This window comes from Pipistrellus kuhlii, unplaced genomic scaffold (genome assembly GCF_014108245.1).
Source record: "Pipistrellus kuhlii isolate mPipKuh1 unplaced genomic scaffold, mPipKuh1.p scaffold_m20_p_3, whole genome shotgun sequence".
NCBI classification, from domain to species: Eukaryota; Metazoa; Chordata; class Mammalia; order Chiroptera; family Vespertilionidae; genus Pipistrellus; species Pipistrellus kuhlii.
Genome location: NW_023425529.1, coordinates 135,107,529 through 135,120,150, shown reverse-complemented (window position 1 = coordinate 135,120,150; position 12,622 = coordinate 135,107,529).

The following is a 12,622-nucleotide window of genomic DNA, read 5'->3' as shown; positions in this document are numbered from 1 at the left end:
TTTGCACCTCTCAGATGATTAGTGACTTTGAACATGTTTTCATGTTTCTTGGCCTTCCTACGTTCTCTTTTGAAAAGTATTTAGTTCCGTTGCCCATTTTTTGATTGGATTGTTTATCTTCCTTTTGTTAAGTTGTATGAGTTCCCTATAAATTTTGGAGATTAAAACCTTATCAGTAATAATGTTGGCAAATATGTTCTCCCATACAGTGGACTTTTTTGTTGTTTTGTTGATGGAATATATTATAGGAATATATAATTTCTAGAAATAATATATATTTCCAAGACAACTAATTCTATCATTTAGCTCCTCCAAGTTCTACCCTAAGCTCCTTTGCTGAGGACACCAACACTTAACACTCTGAGTGCCTACTTATTGTTGACTCTCTTCCATTTGGTTCAAGGGTCCATTCTGAATTCTCAGCTAATCCCATTGGGATGCACCACAAATACCGTTAGTCCCTCTCCTCGATGATTAAAAAACAACAACATATCACTTCCCACAAATCCAAATCTAATTTTAACTCTTTTCCTGTTCTCTCCCTTGCACGCACATGTTCTCTCTCTCTCTCTCTCTCTCTCTCTCTCTCTCTCTCTCTCTCTCTCTCTCTCTCTCTCCCTCTCTCTCTCTCTTTCTCTCCCTCTCTCCCTCTCTCTCTCTCTCTCTCCTCTCTCTCTCTCCCTTCAAGTGACTCATACTGAGGTAATGGAGAGTTGTAGAGAACCCTGGAAAGACCATATCTCAGTAATAACCCCATCTGATGCTCCCTTTAGCAGCCTGGTCAGCAGGTCAACAGCTGTTGCCCTAACAGTTAGTACCAGGGTTTGGTGGTTTCCCTTCTCCCAGCTATTCTTTGGAAAAGAAAATTAAATAAATAAATAAATAAATAAATAAATAAATAAATAAATCTTCAGCAGCTGTTTCCCTGAAGGAGCTCTTGCCAGCATATAAGGGCCTGGTTTGTTCATTTGTCTTTTAACTTGACTCATCAACTATCAAGCCAACAATGTCAACACCAATATTACTGAAAATTCAAAGTGCCAATATATCCTAGTGGGGATTACAGCGGTGCACATCTCTTCAAGAGAAAGAAGATACTTAAAATACAATTGATCTTAGAGTTTTGCTACAACATTACACTTCCCAAATTTTCCATAGAAATTGCACAGATGGCAAAGGAGAGAGGATGTGTGACCTTTGAGATTTTAAAGCTTAACATGAAGTTTCATAGCCTTATGAAACTTTGCAGGCAAAAATTTCTTAGATGTCTTATGTTTTAAGCCTAAAAATGTGTGGGATTTAAAAAAATTTATTTCATGATACATTTATGTTTGTTTTAATGAGAAATGACTCTCTTCCCATACCAATTAAAATCTTTTAGTAAAATTGCCACTCTAAAAATACATGTTCTATCTCATTTGGTACCTGGGAAACCTATACAGTATAGTCCAGGGATGATGATGATGATGATGATTATGGTGACAGTGATGATAAAGATGATGAAATCTACAATGATCACAAAAATAGTTTTTATTGAGTGATTACAAGTTTTAGAAATTGTTCAATGCCCTGGCAAACATTTAATTCTTACAACCATATCAGTTACCAAAAATCCTCATCTTGTAGATCAGTGTTTCCCAAAGTGAGGTACGCATACCCACAGGGGTACGGGAAGAGTTTGGTGGGGGTACGCATTGCACCAGAATTTGGTGGGGATATGCACTGCACAGTGCTTAGCTGCGCCTAATTCTATGTTCTCATGAGTATGAGGGGTACTCAGTGTTACGAAAATTATAGAAAGGGTACACATATGTCAAAAGTTTGGGAAACACTGTTAGATGATTAAAGGAGACAAAGAAATTAAACAACTTGCCACTTACAAACTTTCAGCTGGAAGTTTGAGGATTCACAATATGAAACCCCAGAGTGGTGGGAATTATTGATTTCTTTTTATTATTCTTCCTTAAGAAAAGGGACTAACAATTTCCTGCCATGAATCTCAGCAGGGCTGGGTACCCAGAAATTCAGGAAGGACTTAAATCAATTTAGAGAGATGAGCCAACCATAAGGAGCCAACCATTATTACCAGGAGGGCTACTTATAGAGAGAACCAATTCCAAAATAAACTTGTGTGTTAGATTCTTTTTCAACTCTCAAATATTTTGAATCCTTACTAAGTGCTGATTAGAAATTTATTTCATGAACGATTTCTCTTTCTGATAGCTGTAGAGCAGGTATTCTCCATTAGTTACAAGAGCCATATGCTCTGAGGCACATGTTCTCTGGTAAGACTTAGTCTCACACTGCTGGGTGGCCACTCAGGTCCCTTTTACTTATGTCCTGAGACATGACTCAGGTCCATTCAGGTCTTTACCTCTCCTGTGCCTCACAGTTAGACTTTTCCCTTAATGTTGCTCACTCTTCTTTCATCAGCCTCTCAGACAATGGATGAAACTTTAAATAACTCAGGAACTTGGCTAAAGCTAAGATAGATCTTTATATTACCTCTTCAAGAAACACTGAAGTACCTGTGTAAATCAGGTCTCAGGAATATTCCTGGCCACTCTATGATTTCCAAAGCTGGATATGCAAACTAATTCTAATGAGATAACTGGGTTGTATCTAAATTATAATATTAGTAGTAAGAAAAGACCTTCCTCTCTCAGGTTTCCTTGCTTCTTTACCTGGCCAAAACTTTCTTTACAGACCCAATTAATGTTCTCTACATTCATAATAGGTTTTTATAAAAAATCTAGTCCCAGTGCATGAAATTCATGCACTGGGGGGTCCCTCAGCCCAGCCTGCACCCTCTCACAATCTGAGAGCCCTCAGGGAATGTCTTACTGATGGCTCTCACAGTCTGAGAGCCCTCAGGGAATGTCCCACAGTCTGGCCTCCCTCTGTAGGAGGCAACCAGCTGATCAGGGGAAGGTGCCACCCCCATTACCCCAATGCTGCTGCCACTGCCAGCCTCCACAGCCACCAAGATGTTTTCATCAACTGGGACTCCAGTTCCTTCACCACAAAAAAATGACAACTTTCTTTAGGCATTCTCAAAATGTCTCTTTCATAGGATATAACATTTCTTTCTTTCTTTCTTTCTTTTATCCTCACCTGAGGATATTTTTCCATTAAATTTTAGAGAGCATGAAAGAGAGAGGAAAAGACAGAGAAAACATCAATGTGAGAGGTACACTTCAATTGGTTGCTTTCTGCATGAGCCCTGACCTGGGCTCTGGCCAGGGAGGATCCTGAAACCTAGGTACATGCCCTTGATCAGAATCGAATCCAGACCCTGCTGTCCATAAGTCAAGACTCTATCCACTGAGCCAAACCAGCTAGGGCAGGTTATGACATTTCTTAGCCCTCCAGCAGTGGACCTTCATTTTATCCTCCAGGAGTGAGGTGATAAAATTCTAGATAACCTTCTTGGATTCTTATTATCCAAGTTACCAAGAACACTGTGAATGGCAGCGTACAGGGAGCTTAGCCAATGAGCAGTCAGAAAAGGTGTTTTCTCTGCAGCTCATGCATAGCACTGCAGCTGGAGCAGCCCCAAGCCTCCCTGTCTGTGTCTGCACCAAGGCTGCCTGAGCTGGCCCTGAGGCTCGGGAAGGCCCCCATCTCTGTCTCTGTCTCCACTCTGGGCATTACCTAAGCTCAGTCTCCTCCTGACCAGTTGTGACTCTAATGGCATCCCAGTCTAATTTGCATATTACCTCTTTATATATATAGATATTCAAATAGATGCTACCAAGAACCTGAAATAAACTCATTACCTCATTTGGACTTTAAATTGAGTTCAAAGTTCCTGTCAACTAATATGAAGGGGAAACATGTTATAGTTTCTATTTTCTAACTTAAGTACACATAACTCTTAATTAGAGATGACATATTTCTGAAATTGAATTTAAAATAGAATGTTCCTGGATTGCATCTTGTATAATAAAGTCTTGAATAGTGACTTATGACTTCAACAAAATCCTTACATAAACATGGGTATGATGCTATTTCATTCATTTGTTGACTATTTTATCAATTGTTCACTCAAATCTTCTAATTTTTATAGCTAAATTAAAATAATATTGTTAATTTTTAATATGAATTTATATTTAGCTATAAAAATGAGGCCTAAAAAATCGAGGGTTTATTTTAACTTTTTGGGCTATGATCTTAGTACTCAAAACCAAACTTTTACTACCCAAAAAAACCTTGTATTGCCTGGCCAATGTTGCTCAATGGTTGAGTGTCAATCCATGAACCCAGGAGGTCACAGTTTGATTCAAAGCACATGCTTAGGTTATTTGTTTGATCCCCTGTAAGAGGCATGTAAGAGGCAGCCAATAGATTATTCTCTCTCATCATGGATATTCCTATCTTTCTCTCCCTCACCCTTTCTTTCTCTGAAATTAATAATAATTAAAAAAACAACAACAACCTGTGTCTATCAAAAAGCCTAGTTATTGCAAATCAAAAGCCTTGGCATTAATAATTTTCTTTGTTTTTTAGTTTAAAAGAAAGAAAACTTGCTCACTATTTTAAAACTAATGTGATAAATCCCAAATATTACTTTTTTTTTTGTCATCTCTGCCACAATGTTTATAATGCATCCCAGGCAATGGATACATCTGTCAAGAGATATTTATATACAAGAAGGTTTAAGACCTTATCCTAAGTGCAAGATTGGATCTAAATGATATATTCCACTTGAAAATCTGCAACAAGTATTATTTTATAATACATAAAATCTAAGCCAAAATATTTAGACCATTACCACAAAATGTATAAGACATAAAAACAATTTACAGAGGTATAACCACCAAGATAACAATTTTTTAAAAACCTGAAACAAAGTATATGTACTTGCTAATTCTTATGATGAGTATAATGTAGACAAATCAGGTATGCTAACATAAAAGAGATAATTTATAGATTCAGATAGATGTCAACTATATAAATATGCTACATTGCCCTCAAAACAGAAAATCATTTAATTCATCCCTAAAAAAACATAATTTCTAGACTAGCCTTGATTTTTATTGTTGTTGTTGTTTTTTCTTTTCTTTTTAAATGATTTATGTTTAAATTAACTGTATTGATGTTAGTCGACTTGGCTTTGGTTCCTAATATTACCTAGTAGTTCTGACTCACAACGGTCACTGCTATCATTTACAAAAACTTTTCAGATTTTTAATTGCCATTATATCTAACGCAGTTTGTGCAAAACTATTAAGGTAAAACAGAAAGATGGGTTTATAGTTGGTGGAAAGCAACAGCTGTTGGATATCTGGCAAAAGGAATTAAGGACAAAACACAAACTTTTCTGTTGATATGCCTGCAAGCAAAAGAGATAAATGACTCAATGAAGAGCCTCACTTCATTTTTTTAGTAAACTTTGTAGCTATAGCTCCTCTACTACTGTGTTAAATATTTAATTTTATCTTTAATTATAGCTAAAGACTAGATATTAAAACTTAAATTCTTTCAGCCTGCTGCAGAGAAGACATTAAATACTTTCTTCCAAAAATAACTTTGTAATTGCATTAGTAAGACATAGATCTTGCAGCAGATCCCTTGAAAATAAATACTGCATGAATCAAATCATCTAATTATTTTAGACAAGCCAAAAATGAGTTTTAATGGACCAAAACTCTAAAATTGTTGGAGGCACTGCATAGTTTTTGGGGGGGAATTAAGTTATATTGCTGCTAATAGTATTTTATGTACTCAGATAATACTTGGAAGTATACACAATATATGCTCAAAGAACTCTCAATTTTAAATTGAAAAGAAAAATAAAGTGGTTATGATTAAGCACCTTCCAAATATTTTCATTTTTCTATTTTTGTGTTCATTTATTTTATTCTTCATTCAATCTTGAAAGCCTCCAAGCAAGAGAAGGAAGAACGTGAGAATTGTGCTCAGACTATAGATCTTTTTTGTTCAGAGGCTGAAAGAGGAAGAAATAGGAAGGAAAGCAAAACAGAAAGGGAAGCAACGTATTGGATCAGTTGGGGATTCTTGGTTGTAAGCAACAGAAATTGACAGTAATTAAGCAAAAAAATTAAATTAAGGGAAGCATATAAGTAGTTCCCAAACTGGTGAGTAAAGCTTAGATCCAAGACTTCGAAATAACAGGAATGAGGGCAGAAAATAATGGCCACATTCTTTTATGTGGGACAAATCAGTTCCAATGATTTTCTGTCCTTCCATCACAGTCCCTGGATACAAATATCAGAGATAAAGTCTAACCAACGGAGTTTGAGTTAATGCCTATCCCTTGGCTAAAAGAGATCCAAGTGATTGGTCTTCCACCAACATTGCCCCTGTTGGGAGAATGTAGAAATGGAAGTAGAAGACAATGCAGAAGCAAGTAAATAACAATAAGCCTAAGCAAAAACAATTAGTCAATCGTTTGAACATGTATACATACATTAAACAAAATCACTTTTTTTAGGCTTCCAAAAGTTTTTTGGAGGGATGAGGACAGAAGGGTATGAATGAGGATGGTAAAAGATAGGCAGAAATTGAATGTTTCTCAGAAAATAGATCAGTAAACCATTTTCTAGAACTTCTAAATAGTAATATGAATAAAAGATATACATTCTAGTTGAATACTCTGTCTTAAAATTGATTTATTTATAACTACCAGAGTAATTTGTAAAATCAATATGAATTATGTTTTAAAGAAAAGCACTCTTTTGTTTATTTAAACACAATAATTTAATTAAATGCCAATAAATTTGGAGTTTCTAATACTCTATTGTTTCTGGAATGCTATAATTTTTTTTAACAGTTTTAATGGGGTTAAGTCACACACCATAAAATTACCTCCTTTTAATTATACAATTCAACAGCTTTTAGTGTATTCATAGAATTGTTACCACTGTATAACCTCGGAGCATTTTCATTATCACAAAGGAACCTCACATTCATTAGAAACAGCTCCCCTTTCCTCTCTCCTTCCTGTCTCTATAGATTTGCCTATTCTTGTTATTTTATGTAAATGCATTCATAAACTTGTGGCATTTTGTGACTACCTTCTTTCATTTAGCATGTTTTTAAGGCCCATCCATGCTGTACTACACTTATCAGTACTTCATTTCTTTTTATAGCTAAATATCATCCCTTTGTATGAATATACTAAATTTTGTTTAGCCATTCATGAGTTGACGAAAATTTGGCATTTGTTCTATTTTATATTGTTGTTATGAACTTTATTTTTTCTTTTTTTTTCTTTATTGATTAAGTTATTACATATATATCCTTATCACCCCTTTTCCACCACCTGCCACTCATGCCCTCACCCTCCTTGTATCTGTGTCCAATGGTTAGGCTTATATGCATGCATACAAGTCCTTTAGTTGATCTCTCCCTCTTCCCCACATCTTCCCCTACCTTCCCTCTGAGGTTTGAGGGTCTGAACGATACTTCTCTGTCTCTGGATCTGTTTTAGTTCATCAGTTTATGTTTTCATTATATTCCATAAATGAGTAAAGATCATGTGATACTTATCTTTCTCTGACTGACTTATTTTACTTAGCATAATGCTCTCCAGTTCCATCCATGGTGTTGTGAATGGTAAGAATTCCTTCTTTTTTACTGCAACGCATTATTCTGTTGTGTATATGTTCCACAGTTTTTTAAATCCACTGATCTGCTGATGGGCATTTGGGCTGTTTCCAAATCTTAGCTATTGTAAATTGTGCTGCTATGAACATAGAGGTGCACATATCCTTTCTGATTGGTATTTCTAGTTTCTTGGGATATATTCCTGGAAGTGGGATCACTGAGTAAAATGGAGGTCCATTTTTAGTTTTTTTTGAGGAAACTCCATACTGTTCTCCACAGTAGCTGCATTCACAACTTTTTTCTCTGCATCCTCACCAGCTCTTCTCCTTTGTTGATTTGTTGATGATAGCCATTCTCACAGGTGTGAGATGGTACCACATTGTCATTTTGATTTGCACCTCTCAGATGATTAGTGTCTTTGAACATGTTTTCATATGTTTCTTGGCCTTCCTCATGTCCTCTTTTGAAAAGTATCTATTTAGATCCGTTGCCTATTTTTTGATTGGGTTGATTATCTTCCTTTTATTAAGTTGTGTGAGTTACTTATAAATGTTGGAGATTAAACATTTATCAAAGATAACATTGGCAAATATGTTCACTCATACACTGGGCTTTCTTGCTGTTTTGTTGATGGTTTCTTTTTTTGTACAGAAGCTTTTTATTCTGATGTAGTTCCATTTGTTTATTTTCTGATTAGTTTTCATTGCCCTAAAAGCTGTGTCTGTAAAGATATTGCTTCAGTATATGCCTGATCTTTGCTGCCTGTAGATTCCTCTAAGATTTTTATGGTTTCCCATCTTTCATTTAAGTCATTTATCAATTTTGAGTTTATTTTTGTGTATAGTGTAGGTCGGTGGTCTGGTTTAGTTTTTTGCATATATCTGTCCAATTTTCCCAACACCATTTATTGAAGAGACTGTCTTGACTCCATGGTATGCTCTTGCCTCCTTTGTCAAATATTAATTGAGCATAATGGTTTATGTAGATTTCTGGGTTCCTATTCTATTCCATTGGTCTATATGTCCGTTCTTGTGCCAGTAACAAGTAGTTTTGAGAACAGTGGATTTGTAATACAGCTTGATATCTGGTATTGAGATTCCTCCTACTTTATTCTTTTTGCTCAGGATTACTGCAGCTATTTGGAGTCTTTTTTTATTCCAGATGAATTTTTGGAGAGTTCTTTCTAGGTCAGTGAAATATGCCATTGGTATTTTAATGAGGAGTGCATAGAATCTATAGATTGTTTTGGGTAGTATGGACATTTTAATGACATTGATTCTACCAATCCATAAACATGGTATGTTCTTCCATCTGTTTACATCTTCCTCTATCTCTTTTTTCAGTGTCCTGTGGTTTCCCAAGTACAGGTCTTTTACCTCCTTAGTTAAGTTTATTCCTAGGTATCTTAATTTTTTTGGTGCAATGTTAAATGGCATTGTGGTTGTTGTTTTTTAATCTCTCTTTCAGTAAGTTCACTACTGGTGTATAAAAATGCCAGAGATTTTTTTGGCATTTATTTTGTATCCTGCTACATTGCCAAATTCATTTATTAAGCCTAATAATTTTTTTGATGGAGTGTTTAGGGTTTTCTAAGTAACAGTATCATGTCATCTGCAAAAATACATGTTCTATCTCATTTGGTACCTGGGAAACCTTTGCAGTATAGTCCAGGGATGATGATGATGATGATGATGATGATGATGATGATAGTGACAGTGATGATAAAGATGATGAAATCTACGATGATCACAAAAATAGTTAGTTTTTATTGAGTGATTACTAAGTGTTAGAAATTGTTCAGTGGCCAAAACTGGTTTGGCTCAGTGGATAGAGCGTTGGCCATGGACTGAAGGATCCCGGGTTCAATTCCAGTCAAAGGCATGTACATTGGTTGCGGGCACATCCCTGGTGGGGAATGTGCAGGAGGCAGCTGGTCGATGTTTCTATCTCATTGATGTTTCTAGCTTTCTATCCCTCTCCTTTTCTCTCTGTAAAAATAAAATCAATAAAATATATTAAAAAATAAAAATAAAAAAATAAATAATAGCTACTTCAACAAAAGAGGTCTGGTTATTATAAATAAATAGGCATCCATGCTTTTATTTCTTAGTTATGTGATATTAGTCACTTAATCTCTCTGAGCCTCAGTTTACTTACCAATAAAATGGGAAAATAACATTGTTTACCTCATAGGTTTGCTGTAATGATTAGATAAGTAAATGTAAAGTGCATTTTGTGATATCTCACATATAGTTAAGTATCGGATAGTAACTAAAATTACTAGTGTATCACTATATAAATGAAGCTCTATAATCTGAACAAAAAGAACAGAAAAATGACATTACTCCAGATATGAGGTAAAGACTTTTCAAATTGTGGTACTACCTTTCTTATAACTAGGCAATTAGCCGAAACCGGTTTGGCTCAATGAATAGAGTATCAGACTATGGACTGAAAGGTCCCAGGTTTGATTCCAGTCAAGGGCATGTACCTTGGTTATGGGCACATCCCCAGTTAGGGAGGTGTGCAAGACGCAGCTGATCAATGTTTCTAACTCTCTATCCCTCTCTCTTCCTCTCTATAAAAAAAATCAATAAAATATATTCTAAAAAAATAACTAGGCAATTAATATTTGTCATATAAAACAAAGTCTAAGCTCATCAAAGCATCAGTGTAAACTTCCCAGCCTGTTCTATTAGTCCTGAAAGTAGCAGATGATGTTAAGATAAACAATAATGGCAGTGATGGGCTTTTCTCTGTATAGCATAGCTATTTCATCATCCAAATGTGGTTATAGAAATTGCTTCTTGATGGGAACTGAAAACCCCCCAACCTCCTTCCCATTCATTCTATCCATGCTCAGCAATTGTGCTGTCCTTCTCTGACAATGAAGTCTGTCTCCACTTTCATCACTAATTGCTATCTCTTTGAAAACTCCCAGCTTCAAAGCTGGTGCAGAGAGTATCCCCATCACCAAATGTTCTGCTCAAAAGCAATAACCACAAATGAGTGCTCTGCCTTGGTGAGCAGCTAGCTAGCAACTTGGGTGTCAGTTATTTGTTAAATCCTGCATTGAAGGCCCCTCTGTCCATTAGGCACCTTGGACTCAGTGCCTAAGGCCAATGAACTTGCCAAGACCTACAAAAATGTTTGAGGCCTGGAAAAAAAAAAATGATGAACTCCAAGATACAAAAAGAAAAACCAAAATTAAAGTAATATAACTTAAAGTAAAGGCCCATTTCTCTCCTGTGGTTGTTTCTATTTAATTAAATTAATTGCTTGAGTACATTGATATACATAAAAATTCATTATACTTGCAAAAACTTGCAGATTGGTTTTTCATACTTCACCCAACTTTCTGATAATTCACAGTGATAACCAAGAAATATTATCAGCCGACCATAAATTAGATTTTATTATATCCAAGTAACTTTAAACTTAAAAAAATTTTTAAACAAACATAATGATTTCTATGTGGAACATGAATGCATTGAAATGCATATGCAATGATAAGGCAAGGTGGCTCTAAGATAAAGTGCTTATGAACCACTAATGTCTGTTCCTTCTGGCTTGTAGGCTTTGGGAATACAAAAATGAGACATCTCCTATTCCCAAACTGCTACCAAGTCTAACAAAAGAGACTAACAAAGAAACATGAAAGGATTCACAGCAAAGTTCAGGTTCTATGTCTATGCATATGAACCAGACGCACAAGAGTGCCCACATGCACACACACACACACATAAAAACACACACACACTCACTGGTGAGTGATGGGGAGAGAAGACATCATCCTCAAATGATATCCTCACTGATCTATCAATCCCAGTTTTGAAAAACTAGAATTTCAGTCTAGTTTGGGAATATTAAATTGATATTAATATAAATGTGAGTCAAGTATGATTAAGATACATAATAAAACAGGAGTTCTCCATGTTTGATTCTCACCCCAAAACACATGAATGATGACTCCATTTTATCAGTTAATGTGTATTGAGTATTTACTATTTAAAGCAAAACTGTTCTAGGTTCTATTTGGCACTTCCCTGTGATCTTGAGGACATTCCCGCAAATTTTGGAGAATAAAGCTAATTTTTAAAAATATGATATTCACAAAGCCATGGATTAGTAGCTGGCTCTCAAATGGTATCAAGCATAGATAAGATCAACTGTGAATTGTCCTCAAGCTCTAGTTCTTGCTTCTTATTCAGGAAAATGAGAGAAAGCTAGTGAGTGATATAGTATTAATCATTCAATCTGCACTAATAAAAGAGAACATACAAATTAACCATCATTCCGCTTTGCCCACCAGCCAATCAGGGGGGAATATGTAAATTAGAAGGAGAAAGATGGTGGCCGCCTAGCTGCTCCAGGTGTTGAGTGGCTGGGTGGGGCAGGACACCTGCTATGAGAGGGAGGGTGGGAGCTAGGGGATGTATAGGAGAGCACTCCTGCCAGCAATAAAGACGAAGATGGCATACTCTGGTGGGAGTCTGTAGCAAAGACAAAGATGGCAGACTCTAGCTGGAATCTGCAGTGAAGATGAAAGTTCCAGAGGAAAACCAGTCCTGGAAGCCAAGGGAAGGCAGGCCTATTGCACAAATCTCTTCATGCAATGGTCCTCTAGTTGTAAATAATTTCCCAACATCTATACTAAACTTTTATTAGAAAGACCCCAAAGCACTTTTTCCTACTGCTCTCAATTGCAAGAATGATAAGTATTAGGTCATAAAGGAAAGTTAACAGATTATTTGATTAAGAGGAGGAGAGTAAACAGCTGTCCAACCCTTAGGGTCAGTGGCCATTTGAATCTTAAGTATTACTAAGGATGAAATAATATTCATTACTCATGGGCAACATAGTGGGGGAGGGTGTCCCATTGGGGGAAAAAAAGAAAGGAAGAAAAGCCACAGAAGAAGGGAAGAAAAGAAATAGGGGAAATAAAAGAGAAGGGGAAGAAGGAAAAGGAAGGAAGAACACAGAAAAGAAAAGAATGCAGATATTAGGGCATTTCTGAAAACTCTGTGACTCTGAAGTTTACTACCCCTAC